The sequence below is a fragment of the Microcaecilia unicolor genome, chromosome 9, assembly GCF_901765095.1.
Source record: "Microcaecilia unicolor chromosome 9, aMicUni1.1, whole genome shotgun sequence".
NCBI lineage: Eukaryota > Metazoa > Chordata > Amphibia > Gymnophiona > Siphonopidae > Microcaecilia > Microcaecilia unicolor.
The window spans coordinates 83,227,167-83,247,247 of NC_044039.1; the positions used below are offsets into that span (position 1 = coordinate 83,227,167).

The 20,081-nt window shown below is 42.2% G+C and overlaps 1 protein-coding gene across 1 annotated transcript in view; it reads left to right on the forward strand.

The window, feature by feature from the left end:
* The first annotated feature begins 907 nt into the window (after nt 1–907).
* PACSIN2 (protein kinase C and casein kinase substrate in neurons 2) overlaps nt 908–20,081 on the forward strand; it is a 192,962-nt gene continuing 173,788 nt past the window's right edge. Inside the window, exon 1 of the mRNA XM_030215522.1 lies at nt 908–1,010. The gene's annotated coding sequence lies outside the window, so the exon portion shown is untranslated. The remainder of the gene's footprint in view (nt 1,011–20,081) is intronic.

A 20,081-nucleotide genomic window follows, 5' to 3' on the forward strand; every position in this document is an offset into this window, starting at 1 on the left:
GTGTAAGTCTGCCCAGCACTATCCCCGCCTCCCGCCACCGGCTCTGCCACCCAATCTCGGCTAAGCTCCTTAGGATCCATTCCTTCTGAACAGGATTCCTTTATGTTTATCCCACACGTGTTTGAATTCTGTTACCGTTTTCATTTCCACCACCTCCCGCGGGAGGGCATGCCAACAATCCACTACTCTCTCCGTGAAAAAATACTTGTTCAGTATATACAGTATAAACATAGGCAGTGGAACAGAGGAGGGTGAGGTCATGGCCCAAGAAACATTTTGCCCCACGGGACATCACCAACTAGAGAGCTTCAGAGGTGGGGCAGAGTTTGATTAGTTAGACCCCCTTCCTAAACAAAATGGTAAAGAGGAGTAAAGGGTCATGCCCCTGTATGGAAGGTCTGTTTCAAACAGCTGGTCTTGTATTTGTGACTGAATTTAAGCACTAGCTTAGCTACCTCCTTGATAAGCTATATTCAGACAGGTCTGCAAAAGGTGAGGTTTGATGTGTGATTAACTGACTAAAGATTCTTAAAAGTGTTTTGGTTTTTTGTTTAGCAAATAAGTGAACTGGTGTTCTTTCTTGTCTTTATACTGTCAATATATTCATGGGAGTCAACTTTTCAAAACAATGTGGGTTGTAAAACTCAACACAAATTGCCTGTTTTCTATGGATACAATAAGGGTATTGTTCACCCAGAGAACTTACACCTGTGAATGTACTCAGTCAGGATGCCTAGCATTTTTGAACACTGCATTCGTTTGGCTGGCAGATGACCCCTTCAGGTGCATGCTAGTGCTTTGGAAATGCTGCTGTAATTTACTGCAGCATGTAAGCAGCCCAAACCAAGAGGTGGGGGAGGAGGGAGCTGTCAGCTGCAGTGTGGTGGAATGACCTTAGAGAAAGCTGCAAGGATTTCAGCAGCTAACAGGAAATGATGAAATGTTCTCAGGGAGCCCTGTGCTGGTAGAACTGGAGGAGGTCACACACACCAGCTGGACAGGAACGACAGGTACTGGAGATTGAGAAACCATATTAACTTGTGTCATGCGTAGGGAATGGGGGTTAATGTGACATCTGAATTATTTTTAACGTTTCATTCTTGAGAACGTGTGCTTAAATGTACATACTTTAATCGCTGACCAAACATCTAACTGAAATGGATTTGCATGCCACAGTGTGATGCAGTGGACTTGGAAACGATTTAACTAGTATGCCGGGTTAATGACTGGAGTTGCATGTGTTAGCATATAGTTTTATGCTTGAAGTTTGCCAAGTAAGGAAAGTCGGATATGTATTTAACGTTATGATTAGGATTTATTTCTATGCATGTTTTTTGCGAAAAATACAGCCCTGCAATTTAGATATCGTTACCTTCTGGCTAGTCCATTATCTCTTGCAAGATTTTTATTTTAGACTGATGGAGCCTGTATGGGTATTTCTGATTCTGATCCCTTTTTAGAACGGCTGTGTCAAAGACTGCAGATAAGTGAAGAGTTAAGTGATAAGATTTTCTCTTTTTTGGCAAGTCCATCCTAGGATGACAGCGAACTTAACGGGCAGACTGCTTCCAAACCTAACTCATTTCTGTAGTGGAGACCAGAAGCTAAAGAGTCTGTTACATAAAGGCTTAGGCAGGCTTCACATATCCGGTACATTGTGACATAATATTGGCAAAAGCAGCTCCTCTAGTGATACTATTTTGGATGCAGACTGAAGAAAATCTTATGCTTGCTGTTGCATGTGTGAGCGTGAGTGTATGGGGTCCTTTTACTAAGGTGCGCTGAAAAATGGCCTGCGGTAGTGTAGACGCGTGTTTTGGGCGCCTGCAGAAACATTTTTCAGCGCACCTGCAAAAAAATGCTTTTTAAAAATTTTGCCTCAAATGCATGTGCGGCAAAATGAAAATCGCCGTGCGTCCATTTTGGGTCTGAGAGCTTACCGCAAGCCACTGACCGAGTGGTAAAGTCTCATGTGGTAACTGGGTGGTAATGACCTATGCACACCAAATGCCGCTTGGTGTGCATAGCTGATGCACGGCAGAAAATAAAAAATATTTTTAAGGCGCAAAAAATGAAATTACCACAAGGGTCACACGGTAGCTGTGCGGTAACTCCATTTTGGCGTGCATTGGGCGCGTAGACACTTATGCGGCTTAGTAAAAGGGCCCCATGTGAGCACACGAGAAAAGGGAGTATTGTCCAGGTTGGTGGTGTCAACTGATTCATGTTACAGGAAAGTCGCTTGATATTTTGCTATTTAGTAACACGAGCAGCAGCGTTCACAAAGTGATACCTTTCCAGAGTTCTTCTGTTGGTCATGTGGTGATAATAATAATTTGGGATCCTGTTCACTAAAACAAATTTGTATACAATGGTTTTAATTAGCAATATTTAACATATTTATAAATGATATGGAAATCGGAATGACGAGTGAGGTGATCAAATTTGCAGATAATACAAAACTATTCAAGGTTGCTAAACCACCTGCGGACTGTGAAATATTGCAGGAAGACCTTAGGAAATTGGAACACTGGGCGTCCAAATGGCAGATGAAATTTAATGTGGACAAATGCAAAGTGATGCACATTGGAAAGAAAAGTCCAAATCATAGTTACCTGATGCTAGGGTCCACCTTGGGGGTCAGCGCTCAAGAAAAAGATCTGGGTGTCGTCGTAGATAATACGCTGAAATCTTCTGCGCAGTGTGCGGTGGCAGCCAAAAAAGCAAATAGGATGCTAGGAATTATTAGGAAAGGGATGGTGAATAAGACTGAAAACACTATAATGCCTTTGTATTGCTCCATGGTACGTCCGCACCTTGAGTATTGCGTTCAGTTCTGGTCGCCGTATCTCAAAAAAGATGTAGCAGAATTAGAAAAGGCTAAAAGAAGAGTGACCAAAATGATAAAGGGGATGGAACTCCTCTTGTATGAGGAAAGGCTAAAGAGGTTAGGGCTCTTCAGCTTGGAAAAGAGACAGAAGAGGGGGGAGATATGATTGAGGTCTACAAAATCCTGAGTGGTGTAGAACAAGTAGAAATAAATCGATTTTTTACTCGTTCCAAAACTACAAAGCCTAGGAGACACTCGAGGAAGTTACATGGAAATACTTTTAAAACAAATAGGAGGAAATATTTTTTCACTCAACGAATAGTTAAGCTCTGGAACTCTTTGCCAGAGGATTTGGTAACAGCAGTTAGCGTATCTGGCTTTAAAAAAGGTTTGGACAAATTACTGGAGGAAAAGTCCATACTCTGCTATTGAGACAGACGTGGGGAGCAACTGCTTGCCCTGGGATTTGTAGTATGGAGTGTTGCCACAATTTGGGTTTCTGCCAGGTACTTGTGACCTGGCTTGGCCACTGTTTGGAAAATAGGATACTGGGCTAGACAGACCATTGGTCTGACCCAGTGTGGCTACTCTTATGTTCTTATGTAATCTTAAAAATGGTTTAAATGCTAATTGAGGTCTGACGGTGACAAGTGATAGATTAATACTGTCTGTATTGTGATGTAGGTGACTGTTTCTAAATTCAAACAGAGTATTCTTGTATTTTTGTGCAGCAAAGATTTGATATAAAAGTAGCATTTTCTGATTCTGGGATTTGTATAGCTTTAGATTTTTATTTTTTATTTTTGCAGATGTGTACTTCTAAAGTATTTAGTTCAGTGGCGTAGCTACGTGGGGCCTGAGGGGGCCTGGGCCCCCGTAGATTTCAGTCGGGACCCCCCTCCCGGCGAACCCGCCGCCGCCTACCTTCCGTTTTGCTGGCGGGAGACCCCACTCCCCGCCAGCCGACGTCCTCTCCGACCGTTCTGCTGCAGAGAAAAGTCTTCTTCCTTGCATGCTGACGTCCTGCACGTTGTACGTGCAGGACGTCAGACAGTGACTCAGAGAACTGTTCTCTGAGTCTGATGTCCTGCACGTACAACGTGCAGGACGTCAGCATGCAAGGAAGAAGACTTTTCTCTGCAGTAGAACGGTCGGAGAGGACGTCGGCTGTCGGGGAGTGGGGTCCCCCGCCAGCAAAACGGAAGGTAGGTGGAAGCGGGGGAGGGTTTGTGGCGGGAGGGGGGTCGGCAGAGACGGGGGGGGGGCTAAAATGTGCCCCCTCCCCTCGAGCTCTGGGCCCCCCTCCCACGGAAGTCTGGCTACGCCCCCGATTTAGTTTACACACTGCATACACTGCACCTCACCTTGGGTGAATCTCTTCATAAAGGCAGTTAATAAATTCCAGTAAATAAATAAAAATGTTTAAATATGATGTTGTGATTTTATGCTTAATCAAGGTTTGCTTTATGAGAGAAGGGGTTGCATATTGCCCTGAGTTTTTGGAAAATTGGACATGTAACATCCAAATAGGGACTTGGTGAAAACAGTGCCCCAGTTACTCATAGTTGAAAGGTTCAAGTTTTCACAAATTGTGCTTTCCTAGATTATTTAAGACATATAAAGGGATTCTATGTAACATCAAGCCTCAGCCTTAGTTAATATGTACTGTATTTATTTATTTGCATTTGTATCCCACATTTTCCCACCTATTTGCGGGCTCAGTGTGGCTTACAATACTTTGAAAATGATTGGTTACAGTACGATTATGGATTACATTATGATGAGTTATAGAAGACAGAATAAATTCAGGATATCATTTGGGAATAGAACATCAGAAGATAACAGTGGTGAGTTGAGAGGGGGACAAACAATATCAAGGGAACATAAAGGTCTAACATTTTTATTTGTGGGTAGGGTTTTAAGAGTGGTGAGGATACGGGAGAAGAGACTTCAGGATAGAGTGTTTTGGTGCGTATCTATTAGTTTGTATGGACTTCATGTGTTTTGATCCTTGCTGTAGATTTTCTCAAAGAGATAAGTTTTCAGTTGTTTGCGGAAGTCGGTCAGTTTATAGATCGTTTTCAGATTGCGTGGTAGTGTATTCCAGAGTTGTGTGCTCATGTATGCGAAGGTCGATCCGTGCAATGCTTTGTATTTTATTCCTTTGCACTTAGGGAAATGGAGATTGAGGAAGGTTCGGGAAGATCTTTTAGCGTTTCTGGGTGGTAGGTCTCTTAAATCAGACATGTATGCAGGGGCTTCACCGTGAATGATTTTATGGACTAAGGTGCATACTTTGAAAGTGATGCGTTCCTTGAGTGGTAGCCAGTGTAGTTTCTCCTGTAAGGGTTTAGCACTTTCGTATTTTGGTTCTGAACAAGAGAAAAAAAAATCATACTACTGCCCAAAGCAACAAGCTCAGAGAAATACAGGAGAATGTTTAAAAGTGCTGATACTAGGAAAAACTTCACCATGGATCTTTCAGTACTCAAGAGAGCTTGCAGCTTATTATAAACATTTTTGTATTGTATTTTGTTAGACATGTATGCTTTATATTTTTATGATCTGCATTAATTTGTATATTTGAATTCTGTTTTGATATTTTTGATGTATTATGTTTTTTGAACTGCTTTAGTTGTCTACGGAAGGTGGTACAACATGTTACTGATTTCCCCCTGGATTCTATATAGCGCACCTAGAGAACCATGCCGAAATCCAGGTGGATTCTATAACAACGTGCATAACTTGACTAGCTAATTAGCATTGATAACAGCAATTAACAAACAACAATGAGCACTAATTGGCAATAATTAGAATTTACATGCACAGCTCACTAAGCGTATTCTGTAATGCAGTGCGCCTAAGTTTTAATGTATACAGGCAAAAGGGGCATGGTTATGGGTGGGGAAGTGGGCGTTCTGAAATTTACATTCATAGTTGTAGAATATGGCCCTCTGCGCTTACATTTACAGACCGGGATTTACGCCATGTTTTCCTTGGTGTAAATGGATATGCATAGTAGGCACTGGGATATCAACTAAGCGTATTCTATATACCATGCCTAAATCTAGGTGCCGCTTATAGAATACACTTAGGCAAACATGTTGTCTGTGCTGATTTTTTAGGCTCCATATATAGAATCCCCCCCCCCCTTCATGCTGTGAGTCACGTGTCTGATAATGCACAATAATGGCATTGGCGTGCATAGTTAATACCACTTTCCCCTAACCTCTACCCCTCATATTCAATATATGCACATGGATTTTTGTGTATTTCCCAATAATACTTTACAATTTCTTTCTGGCAATTTATACAAGATACTGAAAGATATTCCACACACTAGTTCTTCAGGGCCGGGGCTTTAGTTGAAATGTTCTAGTTGCCACTGCAAAAAAACATTTACATTGTTGCTCCAGGTTGTAATGACCTATGCGTGTCAAATGCCACTTGGCGTGCATCCATTACGCATGCCCGAAAATATGTATCGGACGCATGACAAAAATGAAATTACCACAAAAGCCATGCGGTAGTTGGGGGTAACTCCATTTTGGCGCATGTTGGGTGCACGTAGACGCTTACACAACTTAGTAAAAGGACCCCTAGGTTTGCAAAGCTACTCTGGGGGGAGTTCTGTGGAAAAAAAAAAAGAATTTAAATTGTGTATTTTGTCAAAATCAAACAAAATAATTGCTCTGTTGGAGTAATAACTTTGTTTCTGTACTTATTTTTAAATGATACTCAAAGAGCGCAGAATTCCCTGCCGACACGCCTTCTCCTTTCCTAGTAACAGTGCATCAAAAGGCAATGGACTCCACCCCCAGATCTGACCTCACCAATCTGTTTCCTGCCCTCTTCCAATTCAGGAAATTTCAAAGGCATGACAGTTTATAATAGTTACAAGAAGCAAAAATACCTAATTGTGACAGCAGTAAAATAAAATTGAAAAGGCATTTTCTGGGTTCTGCTACTGACAGAATGCAACATACTGCTGTTTTCCCCTAGGAGTTTTGCCCATTCATTTGTAGAAAGTCTTTCATTTTTCTCTGTCAATTTTGGGAAATATAGAGAAGGGAATTGGGACTTATCTGCACCCTTCTCTTCCACTGCTAACTCCAGACTCTGTTCCTTTTTATCTTGCTGCACCATGTGCCTGGAATAGACTTCCTGAGCTGGTACGTCACTCTCCATCTCTGGCCATCTTCAAACCTAGGCTAAAAGCCCACCTTTTTGATGCTGCTTTTAACTCCTAACCCTTACTCACTTGTTCAGTACCCATGTTTTTATCATGCTTACCTTAGTAATTCCCTTATTTGTCCTGTTTGTCTGTCCTAATTAAGCTCTGTCAAGCAGGGACTGTCTCTTCATGTCCAGCACTGCGTACGTCTAGTAGCACTATAGAAATGATAAGTAGTAGTAGTATATACCACCTTTCTATGGTTTTTGCAACTACGTTCAAAGCAGTTTACATAGTATATACAGGTAATTCTTTGTACCTAGGACAATGGAGGGTTAAGTGACTTGCCCAGAGTCAAAGGAACTGCAGTGGGAATTGATCCCAGTTCCCAAGGATCAAAGGCCACTGCACTAACCACTAGGCTACTCCTCCATTTCTCTTTTGATGTCATTATTTCAATTTTATATAAACTGCCCATCAAAAAATATATTTTATACAGTATAGGAGTGTTTGCGCCTTTTCGTGCTGCGTCCCAGAGCCGAATTGGACCAGCAGTACTTGCGCAGACAAATCCTCTCAACTGGTATCTTAGAAACCCGGACAGCTGGTTAAGTCTGCTTAAAACAATAACAAAAGAAACAGAACCAAAAGAAGCTTCTTTGGGGTTAACTCAGGTTTATTCTTTATCCAAAATTAGGACAAAAGATAAGAAATAGAATAGATACAGATCAGAATAGAAAGAAGAGCATTTTACAGAAATGGAAATACAGTGAGAAAGTGGTCAGGACATTCTGTCAGTCACCCTGGCTTGGGCCCAACAGAGATGTACGCCGACCATCTTCCTGCCTTACAAAAGAGTTTAAATAGTACAATGAGTAAGAGGGAGGGGAGGTTCTCTCCCCCCCTAGTTAGCATCTTGTAAATACAGTCAGGATCTGTATTTATAGTGTCAACGAAGAAATACATTGCATATGTTTGCATTTCCTTAGAAGGTGCATTTGTCCTGTTGTTAGAAGTGACAAGATGTTTTTGATCATTATCTCTTTTCTGATCATTTTTACAGTATCCCACAAAAGAATATATGTCAGAACTTTTGATATTTTGTCTCAATATTCTATTCTTATTCTTTATTCTAAAGAGAGGAAGACAAGAGTTTAAACTGTTTCCTTTTAGAGGTGATATATCTCTCACCTGACAGACCCAGATCCTGTGTTCAAAGAAATACATAATAAAAAGCTACTGCTACCTGGCTCCAAAAGTCTGTTTCTCAAAGGGAGGTCTTTGGCTCTCCTTTGTGAGGTACAGTATTTGATCTATTGTCCCTCAGAACCAGAAGTCCCTGCAAGGTGTTATTTGTTATTTCCTCTCACAGTTACAAGAAAAAGGTCATTCTCTCTTGGTTTGAAGTGGCCTTACTTCAAAGGACATGGGGAAGAATTCTGTCCCTCGAATTCCCCTGGGGGCCTGCTCACATTAATGGGGGAGTCTTAGGCAGATAGGTTGACAAATACCTGGCTGAGCAGGAGGGGAGGGGTAGAGTGAATTGCTATTCCAGCAATAACTTTTCTCATGATCAGAAGGAGAGAAATCTTCATTCCTCCCTGTCTAAAATATGAAAAATTAATTCTGTGCATTGAATATTGGAGGCCTTCTGCCTCCTCCAACAGGAGGAAATGCATTTCTTTTTCTTTTAGCTTTGCACTGCATGTAGAATATGACTTCTTGGGGTTTCCAGTTTAGTTTTTGTCTGCATATTTTTATTTCTAATCTGTGGTCACATTTTATATTTGGTGAGAGTTTATATGTGTTTTGAATGTATGACGAGTTGAGATATTCTGCTAGCATATAGTTATATATAGAGATCTGTAGCAGCTCAGTGCTCAGCTTGTTCAGTGCTCCAATTTGCATTTCCCAGTCAAAGGTGTATTGTGTTCTCGAGAACACTGCAACATTTTTAGTGCTGCCATTTTATAGATAGGGTTTTTGCTTCTTTAAATTGTGGAAATGAGTACTGTTTTGGTAGGGCAGGCATGCTACGCAGGTGCTTAGTATGTGTTTTTAGAGTGTTCAGTTAACCCCCATCTCCCACCCCCTACTACCAGGCACTCATAGAAGTATCATTGCTACCAAGATTACACCACAGCATGTATATTTATTTCTACAGTGAGTGGTAAGGGGATACCTAGTTCTGTTTTGCTCCCATGAATAGGGGCACCCGCTGGACAAGAAATGCCAGTTTTTTTGCAGAACTAGGCGTGGAAGGCTTCTGCTGGGATTATGCCCCATTCTGTATAGGGTTGACAGACTTCAGATCTCACCAGTGCATTTTTTCTAGTGAAAAAGGTGCCTGTACTCAAATGCCAGGCCACCTTTCAGGGATGGGGTGATCACTGAGGGATCCACTTCACAATAGCCAAGACCCCTGCAACCAGCCACAGAATCTATGATAAGGCAGAATTGGTGTATAGAGCCTGAGCTCTTTCATTAAAACTTGGGGATCATGGGTCAATTTTAGCAGACAATGGAAAAGGTGGCGGTACTTAGTACCCCCAAGTACCCCCTCAAAAAAAGCACTGGATCTCACTAATGTAAGAAGACTAGTTGCAGATACAATGGGGAAAAAATCAAATTATCCATTCAGGGCCCTGTTTACTAAGGCTTGTTAGCATTTTTAACATGCCTACAATTAGCGCGCGCATTAACTGTGTAGGTGCCTGTAGGGATATTGCAGGTGCGTACACAGTTAACGCGCATTAAAGATGCTACCGTTCCTATAGTGCTGCTTAGTAAACAGGGCCCTCAGTGATGAAATTCAACTGCTGAACGTATAACTTCTCCATTGAACTGCTGACAGCCAAATAGCAAGGCAAACTTTAAATATATAACTAGTCATCCAGGGTTATTACAGGTGTATTCTCAACATACATTTAGATTTTGGACATTGGCCATAATGCAGAGTATTTCCTTCCATATCCTTTGTCTTTCCTTGATTCACATCTAGCACCCATGATTTGTAGTAGGATTCTAGCAGGTTGAAATTCTCTGATTGGTGAGAAAATGTCCAGAAGGGTAGGGATTAAGAACACCACTAAGAAGGACACCAATGTAAAACAAAAAAAAGCCATTAACCTTTATGGTTATCCTCTGCCTCCTGAAGAGCACTGGGCACTCAGGACAGGTTTTATGGTCACCACTTGGCCACCCGATTAGTAAAATGTTTTCATGGTAGGGAGCAAAGTTTACCTGTCATACTAACACATCTTCACAGGGGGTTGGTGCTGGAGCCGATTCTGTGTAATATATTTGTGAGAGACATTACTGAAGGATTTGAAGGAAAATTTTGCCAGATGACAAGAAGATAGCCAATAGAGTGGATACCCTGGAGGGAGTAAAAACCATCAGAAGGGATCTCCAAACATTAGAAGAATGATCAAGGGCCTTGCAGATAAAATTTAATGCCAAGAAGTGCAGAGTGGTGCAACTAGGGTGCAGAAATCCAAAAGATTGTAAGCTCTTCGAGCAGGGACTGTCCTTCCATGTTAAACTGTACAGCGCTGCGTAACCCTAGTAGCACTTTAGAAATGTTAAGTAGTAGTAGTAGTAGTAATATACCAAATAGGAGGGGGAGAGATTGGTAAACTCGGCTCAGGAGAGGTGCCTTGGGTGATGGTGTCTGAGGATCTGAAAGTGACAAAACAATGTGACAAGGTGGTGGCCATTGCCAGAAGGATGCTAGGCTGCATAGAGAGGGGTATAACCAGTAGAAGAAAGGAGGTGTTGATGCTCCTCTACAAGTTGTTGGTGAGGCCTCACTTGGAGTGTTGTGTTCAGTTTTGGAGGCCGTATCTTACTAAGGATGTAAAGACTTGAAGCTGTTCAAAGAAAAGCGATGAAAATGGAATGCGATTTGCGTTGCAAGATATACGAGGAGAGACTTGCTGACCTGAACATGTATACCATGGAGGAAAGGAGAAACGGGTGATATGATATAGATGTTCAAATATTTGAAAGGTATTAATCCGCAAACAAACCTTTTCCAGAGAAGATGCTAGAACTAGAGGACATGAATTGAAGTTGAAAGGGGGCAGACTCAGAAATAATGTCAGGAAGTATTTTTTCACGGAGAGGGTGGTAGATATGTGAAATACCCTCCCGTGAGAGATGGTGGAGTTGAAAACTGTAACGGAATTCAAAACTTAATGGTATAAACACAATGGAATCCTGTTTAGAAGGAATTGATCTAAAGAAGCTTAGCAGAGATTAGGAAGCAACACCAATAGGGCAAATTTCTACGGTCTGTGCTCTGATCGTGGCTGGACAGATTTCAGCTTCAGAAGTTGGAGACTGAGGACAGTGCTGGGCAGACTTCTATGGTCTATGCCCTGAAAATGGCAAGGACAAATCAAGATCAGGTATACATATGAAGTATCACATACCAAATGTAACCATTTATAATAATCAAGTTCTGAAACTCCTTGCTATCAGCTCAATAACGGTAATTAAAATTTGAAAGACACAGACGTTCAAATATTTGAAAGGTATTAATCTGCAAACAAACCTTTTCCAGAGACGGGAAGGCGGTAGAACTAGAGGACATGAATTGAGGTTGAAGGGGAGCAGACTCAGGAGTAATGTCAGGAAGTATTTTTTCATGGAAAGGGTGGTGGATATATGGAATGCCCTCCCTTGGGAGGTGGTGGAGATGAAAACGGTAATGGAATTCAAACATGCGTGGGATAAACACAAAGGAATCCTGTTCAGAAGGAATGGATCCATGGAATCTTAGCGGAGATTGGGTGGCAACACTGGTAATTGGGAAGCAAAACCAGTACTGGGCAGATTTCTACGGTCTGTGCCCTGATCGTGACTGAATAGATATGGATGGGCTGGAGTGTAAATTTTAAGGGGCTTCGACGTTAGCTTCAGAACTTATAAAGAACAGTGCCGGGCATACAGTGGGGGAAATAAGTATTTGATCCCTTGCTGATTTTGTAAGTTTGCCCACTGACAAAGACATGAGCAGCCCATAATTGAAGGGTAGGTTATTGGTAACAGTGAGAGATAGCACATCACAAATTAAATCCGGAAAATCACATTGTGGAAAGTATATGAATTTATTTGCATTCTGCAGAGGGAAATAAGTATTTGATCCCCCACCAACCAGTAAGAGATCTGGCCCCTACAGACCAGGTAGATGCTCCAAATCAACTCGTTACCTGCATGACAGACAGCTGTCGGCAATGGTCACCTGTATGAAAGACACCTGTCCACAGACTCAGTGAATCAGTCAGACTCTAACCTCTACAAAATGGCCAAGAGCAAGGAGCTGTCTAAGGATGTCAGGGACAAGATCATACACCTGCACAAGGCTGGAATGGGCTACAAAACCATCAGTAAGACGCTGGGCGAGAAGGAGACAACTGTTGGTGCCATAGTAAGAAAATGGAAGAAGTACAAAATGACTGTCAATCGACAAAGATCTGGGGCTCCACGCAAAATCTCACCTCGTGGGGTATCCTTGATCATGAGGAAGGTTAGAAATCAGCCTACAACTACAAGGGGGGAACTTGTCAATGATCTCAAGGCAGCTGGGACCACTGTCACCACGAAAACCATTGGTAACACATTACGACATAACGGATTGCAATCCTGCAGTGCCCGCAAGGTCCCCCTGCTCCGGAAGGCACATGTGACGGCCCGTCTGAAGTTTGCCAGTGAACACCTGGATGATGCCGAGAGTGATTGGGAGAAGGTGCTGTGGTCAGATGAGACAAAAATTGAGCTCTTTGGCATGAACTCAACTCGCCGTGTTTGGAGGAAGAGAAATGCTGCCTATGACCCAAAGAACACCGTCCCCACTGTCAAGCATGGAGGTGGAAATGTTATGTTTTGGGGGTGTTTCTCTGCTAAGGGCACAGGACTACTTCACCGCATCAATGGGAGAATGGATGGGGCCATGTACCGTACAATTCTGAGTGACAACCTCCTTCCCTCCGCCAGGGCCTTAAAAATGGGTCGTGGCTGGGTCTTCCAGCACGACAATGACCCAAAACATACAGCCAAGGCAACAAAGGAGTGGCTCAGGAAGAAGCACATTAGGGTCATGGAGTGGCCTAGCCAGTCACCAGACCTTAATCCCATTGAAAACTTATGGAGGGAGCTGAAGCTGCGAGTTGCCAAGCGACAGCCCAGAACTCTTAATGATTTAGAGATGATCTGCAAAGAGGAGTGGACCAAAATTCCTCCTGACATGTGTGCAAACCTCATCATCAACTACAGAAGACGTCTGACCGCTGTGCTTGCCAACAAGGGTTTTGCCACCAAGTATTAGGTCTTGTTTGCCAGAGGGATTAAATACTTATTTCCCTCTGCAGAATGCAAATAAATTCATATACTTTCCACAATGTGATTTTCCGGATTTAATTTGTGATGTGCTATCTCTCACTGTTACCAATAACCTACCCTTCAATTATGGGCTGCTCATGTCTTTGTCAGTGGGCAAACTTACAAAATCAGCAAGGGATCAAATACTTATTTCCCCCACTGTACATAAAAAGTATTGCATACCATATAAAATGAGTTTATCTTGGGCAGACTGGATGGACCATACAGGTCTTTATCTGCCGTCATTTACAATGTTACTATATATTACTATCTTGCCTGGTCAATCATTTAATCTTTTCACTATGGAAAGTGCCCTTTTTACCCCATGGAGGGGCATAATCGAACGGAAACGCCTATCTCCATGGGCGTTTATCTCCAAGAACGGGTCCGTGAAGGGGCGGGCCGAACCGTATTTTCGAAAAAAAATGGATGTTTTTGAGCTGGGCATTTTTAGTTTCCATTATCGCTAAAAAAAACAAACGCCTAGCTCAAAAACGTCCTAATCCGAGCCATTTGGTCGCGGGAGGGGCCAGGATTTGTAGTACACTGGCCCCCTGATATGCCAGGACACCAACTGGGCACCCTAGGTCAGTGCGGTGGACTTCAGAAAAAGCTCCCACATGCATAGCTCCCTTACCACGGGTACTGAGCTCCCATCCCCCCTCCCCCAAAACCCACTACCCACAAATGTACAACACTACCATAGCTCTTAGGGGTGAAGGGGTCACCTATATGTGGGTACAGTGGGTTTTGGAGGCCTCCCATTTACCAGCACAAGTGTTACAGATGGGGGGGGGGATGGGCCTGGGGCCACCTGGCTGAAGTGCACTGCGGTACCCACTAAAAGTGCTCCGGGGACCTGCATACACGCAGGCCTCTAGGACTGGTTGCTGCTATATAACATTGGCACACCAGTTGACACCTGAAGACTAATCTCTCCGAAAACGTCCTTTATTGGAATAACTGCCTTTACTCACAGTTAACTGCAGATCAGAGGTTGTGCCCCACTGGCAACGAGTCTCCCTGGTACTGAGATGAGCAGTAGGTCAGAGCTGGCAGAATGCTGTACAATGCCCTCTTTCAGCCACATTCAAGGGAAGAACTAAGTTGTCTAACGTGGCTAACACAGGAAAGGGAACTAAAACTGGCTTACAAAAATGGCTACTACCGCATGGACTACAACAGGAAACACAACAGGGCACACTCTGACCCAGTAGGCAGGGGGAAAAGCACCATGGGAGAAGAGCCTACCAACTACCAACATCGTGAGACTGTAACACAAGCTAATGAAATCACGGAGCCCAATACCCTACACCCACCACAATGCAATGCTGATGTGACCCTGTACTGCACCCGAGAGCCACATCTGACCCAGGGAAAGGCTATGAGAGGATCGAACACATTCTGCTGTCATGGAGGTGGGTACGGCATTTGAGACTGGCATACAGGCTGGAAAAAACGTTTTTAAAGTGGGGTTTTTTTGGTGGGAGGGGGTTAGTGACCACTGGGGGAGTCCGGGGAGGTCATCCCCGATTCCCTCCAGTGGTCATCTGGGCAGTTGGAGCACTTTTTTGGGACTTGTTCGTGAAAAAAAAGGATCCAAAAAAGTGACCCAATATCGTGGTAAAAACGCCTTTTTTTTCGATTATCAGCTAAAGACGCCCATCTCTCCTCGGCTGATAACCACGCCCCAGTTCCGCCTCCACCACGCCTCCGACATGCCCCCGTCAACTTTATTCGTTTCCGCGACGGAGTGCAGTTGGAAACGCCCAAAATCAGCTTTCGATTATACCGATTTGGGCGCCTTTGCGAGACAAACGTCTATCTCCCGATTTAGGTCACACTATAGGCATTTTTCTCTTTCGAAAATAAGCTGGTTAGTCATCTAAGGGTTCAACTTGTTCTTTTACCAGCTTCTTGTTTCTAATACACCTAAAAAAGTTTTTACATTCATTCATTAATTTAAAAAAAACTTCTATACCACCTATAATTAGGTGGCTACCATAAAAACATTCATAATCAACCACAAATACAAAAACATTTCTCAGCATCAAACAGCAGACTCATGTATTATTACTAAAACGTTGAAGCAGTTTTGTTTTTTAAACTGCTTAAGGTCAGAGCATCACCGTAGCTGGCCAGATAGTTCATTCCACAAGGAGATTCCAGCTGACACAAAAGTCGAAGCTCTTGTATCAGCATATTGCAATTTATAGACTTACTTAACCGATTAACATACTGAATATCGCTTCTAGCCAGTTAAGTACTGGCTCTGCCTACAGACCACCCTGGCACTGATTGGACACTGCAACGGTAGTCAGAGCTGATATTCAGTGGCACTGCCCAATTAAGTGCCATTAAATATTGGTGGCCAGAGCGCTGAATGCAATTTAACTGGATAAGGAACCTCTCCGCCCAGTTATGAATAGTAGATTCAGATCTTAACATACGTCTAGGATGGTGCACCTGCAGTGCTTGCTTCAGATAAAACAGAGCAGAAGCAAACAACGTCTGATGAAAAATTGTCAGCACCTTAAAATGAATCCTTTGTGCCACTGGAAGCCAGTGTAGTTGCTTAAGAGCAGGTGTCACATGTGAAAATCTAGATAAAGCCACAAATGTTCTCACAGCAGCATTGTGGACTATCTGCAATGTCTTAACTCCTGAAGCAGCCATACCAACGTACAAGTCTCTCTTTGCCTTTCTTATCAGAGCTTTGCATTTGACTTAACATTTCTTATGATGCTTTCTATTATCTTCAGTTGGATCCTTCTTCCATTTTCTGAAGGATTTTCTTTTAGCTCTAATAGCTTCCTTCACCTCACTTTTTAACCATGCTGGCTGTCGTTTGGCCTTCCATTCTCCTTTTTTGTTACATGGAATATATCTGATCTGGGCTTCTAAGATGGTATTTTTGAATAACATCCACACCTGATGTAAATTTTTGATCTTTGCAGCAGCTACTCTTAAATTTTTTTTTTTTTTTTTACTGTTTTCCTCATTTTATCATAGTCTTCTTTTTGAAAGTTAAATGCTAATGTAAATCAAGCCTTTGGGATGTAGGAAGAGCCAGTATTCTTAGTAGACTGGCCACACAGACATCCCAGGAGAGCAGTAGGGCACCATAGGGGGCACTGCAGTAGACTTCATATAAAATCTCCTAGGTACACATCTCACTGTTGCTCCCTTATTCTGTATGCTGATCCCTTCAAACCCACCAAAAACCTACTGTACACAACTGTACACCACTACAATAGCCCTTATAGGAGAAGGGGTCACCTATATGTGGGTAAAGTAGGTTTTGGGGGAGTGTAGAAGGGCTCACACTTTACACAACAAATGTAACAGGTAGAGTGGGATATGGGCCTGGGTCTTCCTCTCTATAGTGCACTTCACTGACCACTGGTAAGTAATATTTTTAATCACATCTTTGCGGGGTGGGAGGAGGTCATCCCTGATTCCCTCCAGTGGTCATCTGGTCATTTAGGGCATCCTTTGTGCTTTATTTGTTCTAAAAACAAATCTAGGCCAAAATGTTGACGTTTCAGCCCTTGACTTTTTTGTTTTGTTCCATTATGGCTGTAAAACATCCAAGTGTTAAGAATGCCCTAAGCCCGCCCCCAAACGCCCCCTTGTGATTTGAACGCACTGCATCGATAAACATCTGCAAAACAGATTTCAGAAATACTGATCTAGACGTTTTGAGGAGAAATTCATTCAAATGCTGCTTTGACACTTTTTGGATGTTTTTCACTTTTGAAAATGAGCCCCACAGTAACCTATTTAACTTTGTAAGTCTATGTGCTTTGAAAATGAGGCCCCTTGTCTACTATGGTCTTTATTGCAACCTTGCTATCAAAATGCCTTTTGGGAATATCTTTTAAAAAAAAGATACCTTGTTCCAAACCATGCACTTTTGAGCGGCTGTCAGCCTTCCCCTAGTGTCTACTTTAAAAGCTGCTCTGTCTCCTTTTTAAATGTTGATGCCAGTAGCCTGGTTCCACCTTGGTTAAGGTGGCGTCCATCTTTCTGGAATAGGCTCCCCCTTGCCCAGAATATTATCCAGTTCCTAACAAATCTAAAACCCTCCTCTGCACCATCGTCTCATCCACACATTGAGACTCTGGAGTTCTGCATGTTGAATGGGGAGCACTTCTGAAAATGCTACTCTGGAGGTTCTGGATTTCAGCTTTCTACCTAAGAGCCTAAATTTGGCTTCCAGAACCTTCCTTCCACATTTTCCTGTGTCATTGGTACCCACATGTACAGGTTGCATGTTTATCTTTCTGGGAAGCCCATACATGGGTGTTACAATAATTTAATAAGGAGATCATGGAATGCTGTTCTTGCCTCTCCATGAATACAGATTTGCAAGGAAAATGAGTGGTTGAGTGGTTGAATCCTATCCCCAGATCTCTAATCTCAGATTCTAGGGTATAAAGGGTCTCTGCTACTAGCATTTGTAAGGAAATGTTCAACAGGATAACTAAGCTTACCTTTTAGGATCTCAATTTTACTGATATTAAGGACCTGCTATTCACAAAAAGCTAAATTTGGGCTCCTGAAGTAGGTTCCAAAATTTATGTTCTATTTTCGGCCAAATTTAGGAGCCTAGAGGATCAATATTCAAAACCATTTAACTGGGCAGAGAGGTTCCTTATCCAGTTAAATTGCATTCAGCGCTCTGGCCACCAATATTTAATGGTACTTAATTGGACAGTGCCACTGACTATCAGCTCTGACCACCGTTGCAGTGTCCAGTCAGTGCCAGGGTGGTCTGTAGGCAGAGCCAGTACTTAACTGGCTAGAAGCGATATTCAGTATGTTAATCGGTTAAGTAATATAAAGTTAGGTCAGAATAAAGGCTGTCCTAACTTTATCTGCCACACTGCACACTGGTCTGAATATCTACCTTATACAGTTAGCTTCCGGGTGGCTGCTGTGACCTGGAAATGCAATTCTGGTGTCTAGACGTGGCCCGGTGTTGAAAATCTATGCTCAGGTCAACCAACGGATAAAAATCACTGACTGCTTTGGTCTGAATATTACTCCCAACATTTTGAGCTGAAAATTCATCTTAATTTAGGTGTGCGAGATGATAACCCTCATGGAACCCTATGTCTGAATCATCTCAGGTTATCATTTCATTTATAACCTCCACTTCTATTTTCTTCAAATATGACCTAAGCTAATTTATCACTTTTCTTCCAGAACCCAGGTCAATACTTAATTGTTTCTATACATTGCAAACCACTCTGATCTTTTAGTAAAGAAAGGTGGCATATATCATGTTCTTTAAATTATTAAACTATCTATATTTACAGTAACTTAAAATGATTAGCCAGGTCAAAAGGTGAAGAAAACTTTCCTCATATGCAATGAAGAATCATGTTATGTTAAAATGCAAAGACATTTACAGGACTTATTGGCTGCTTTCAGCATCTGTGCTTGTACATGAATAAAAATGGCAGGTCTCCAGCAAACATTTTAGCTCTGCTGAGTGAATGAAAAAAATAGTAGGATGCTTCCCCAGAGATCAACTTTGTTTATAGCTAGCATCATCACTCTTCAAAAGAGAAAACCACAACTTAACAGCAACCTCATTCCCTTGATTTTGATGGAACTTGGTTGGCTTGTTTCTAATTCTGTTATGGGTGGTATTAAGTTACTAAAAAAGGAAGCCACACAAAGTGTGGAGGTGCACTTAATCCCCACGAAACAATACAGGAAGAAAAAAAGAGAAGAGTGGGGGAAGATAGGCTCTTTCCAATCAATAAGGGAGACGTATATTTGAAAAAGGTATAATGTTTATTATAACAGGTCGACTCAACACAGCTGTGTTTCGGCGACGTAGCGCCTTCTTCAGGAGTTTTCCAACAGTATATCGAGTACTTGAGTGTTTAATACTCCAAGAAAAACAATTTTGAAGAACATGCAGTTCCTTCTCTTTCAGAGTAGTGACAGAAATGCACACAGCAAGCGAGGCCGTGTTGAGTCGACCTGTTATAATAAACATTATACCTTTTTCAAATATACGTCTCCCTTATTGATTGGAAAGAGCCTATCTTCCCCCACTCTTCTCTTTTTTCTTCTGGTATTAAGTTACTAACATTTATAGCCGGCTCGATAGCCAGTTTAACACACTGTTCACTGGCATGTAATTTTAAAAGCAGCTAAGGTCACAAACAGACAAAACTCTAGCTAACTTGATATTTTTACCCAGAAAAATGAAATCAATTTGATAATTGGGATCCCTAGTTTTCACATTGAACAAAATTAAAGAGAAGTCACAAGAAAACAGTAGGAATGTAAAATACTTTGAAGTGTCTCCAGCACCAGAACAGTCTGGAGATGTTTCAGGCGGGTTCAATGATAGAGTTTAAGATTCTATTAAGTCAACCATGACCCACATTCAACTGCTTAAAATCATGACCAGTAGTGTTATAAAACAACTGCAGGGGGAAGTGGTATTGATTCAATGGTAGGATAGAATGAATGCTTCAATGAAGTTTGCCAGCTGCCGTGTCCTGAAAAAGTCTAGACTAGACCCAGGATTCTGTTCTATAGACCCATTTCTAACTTGTCCTTTGTCTCAAAAGCGGTAGAACAGACCAGATTCGGAACTGGCGCCTAGGGTGATTTCCAGGAAGGATACAGCAGGGAAGCAGTGCTAGTATCAACTTGTACTGTCTT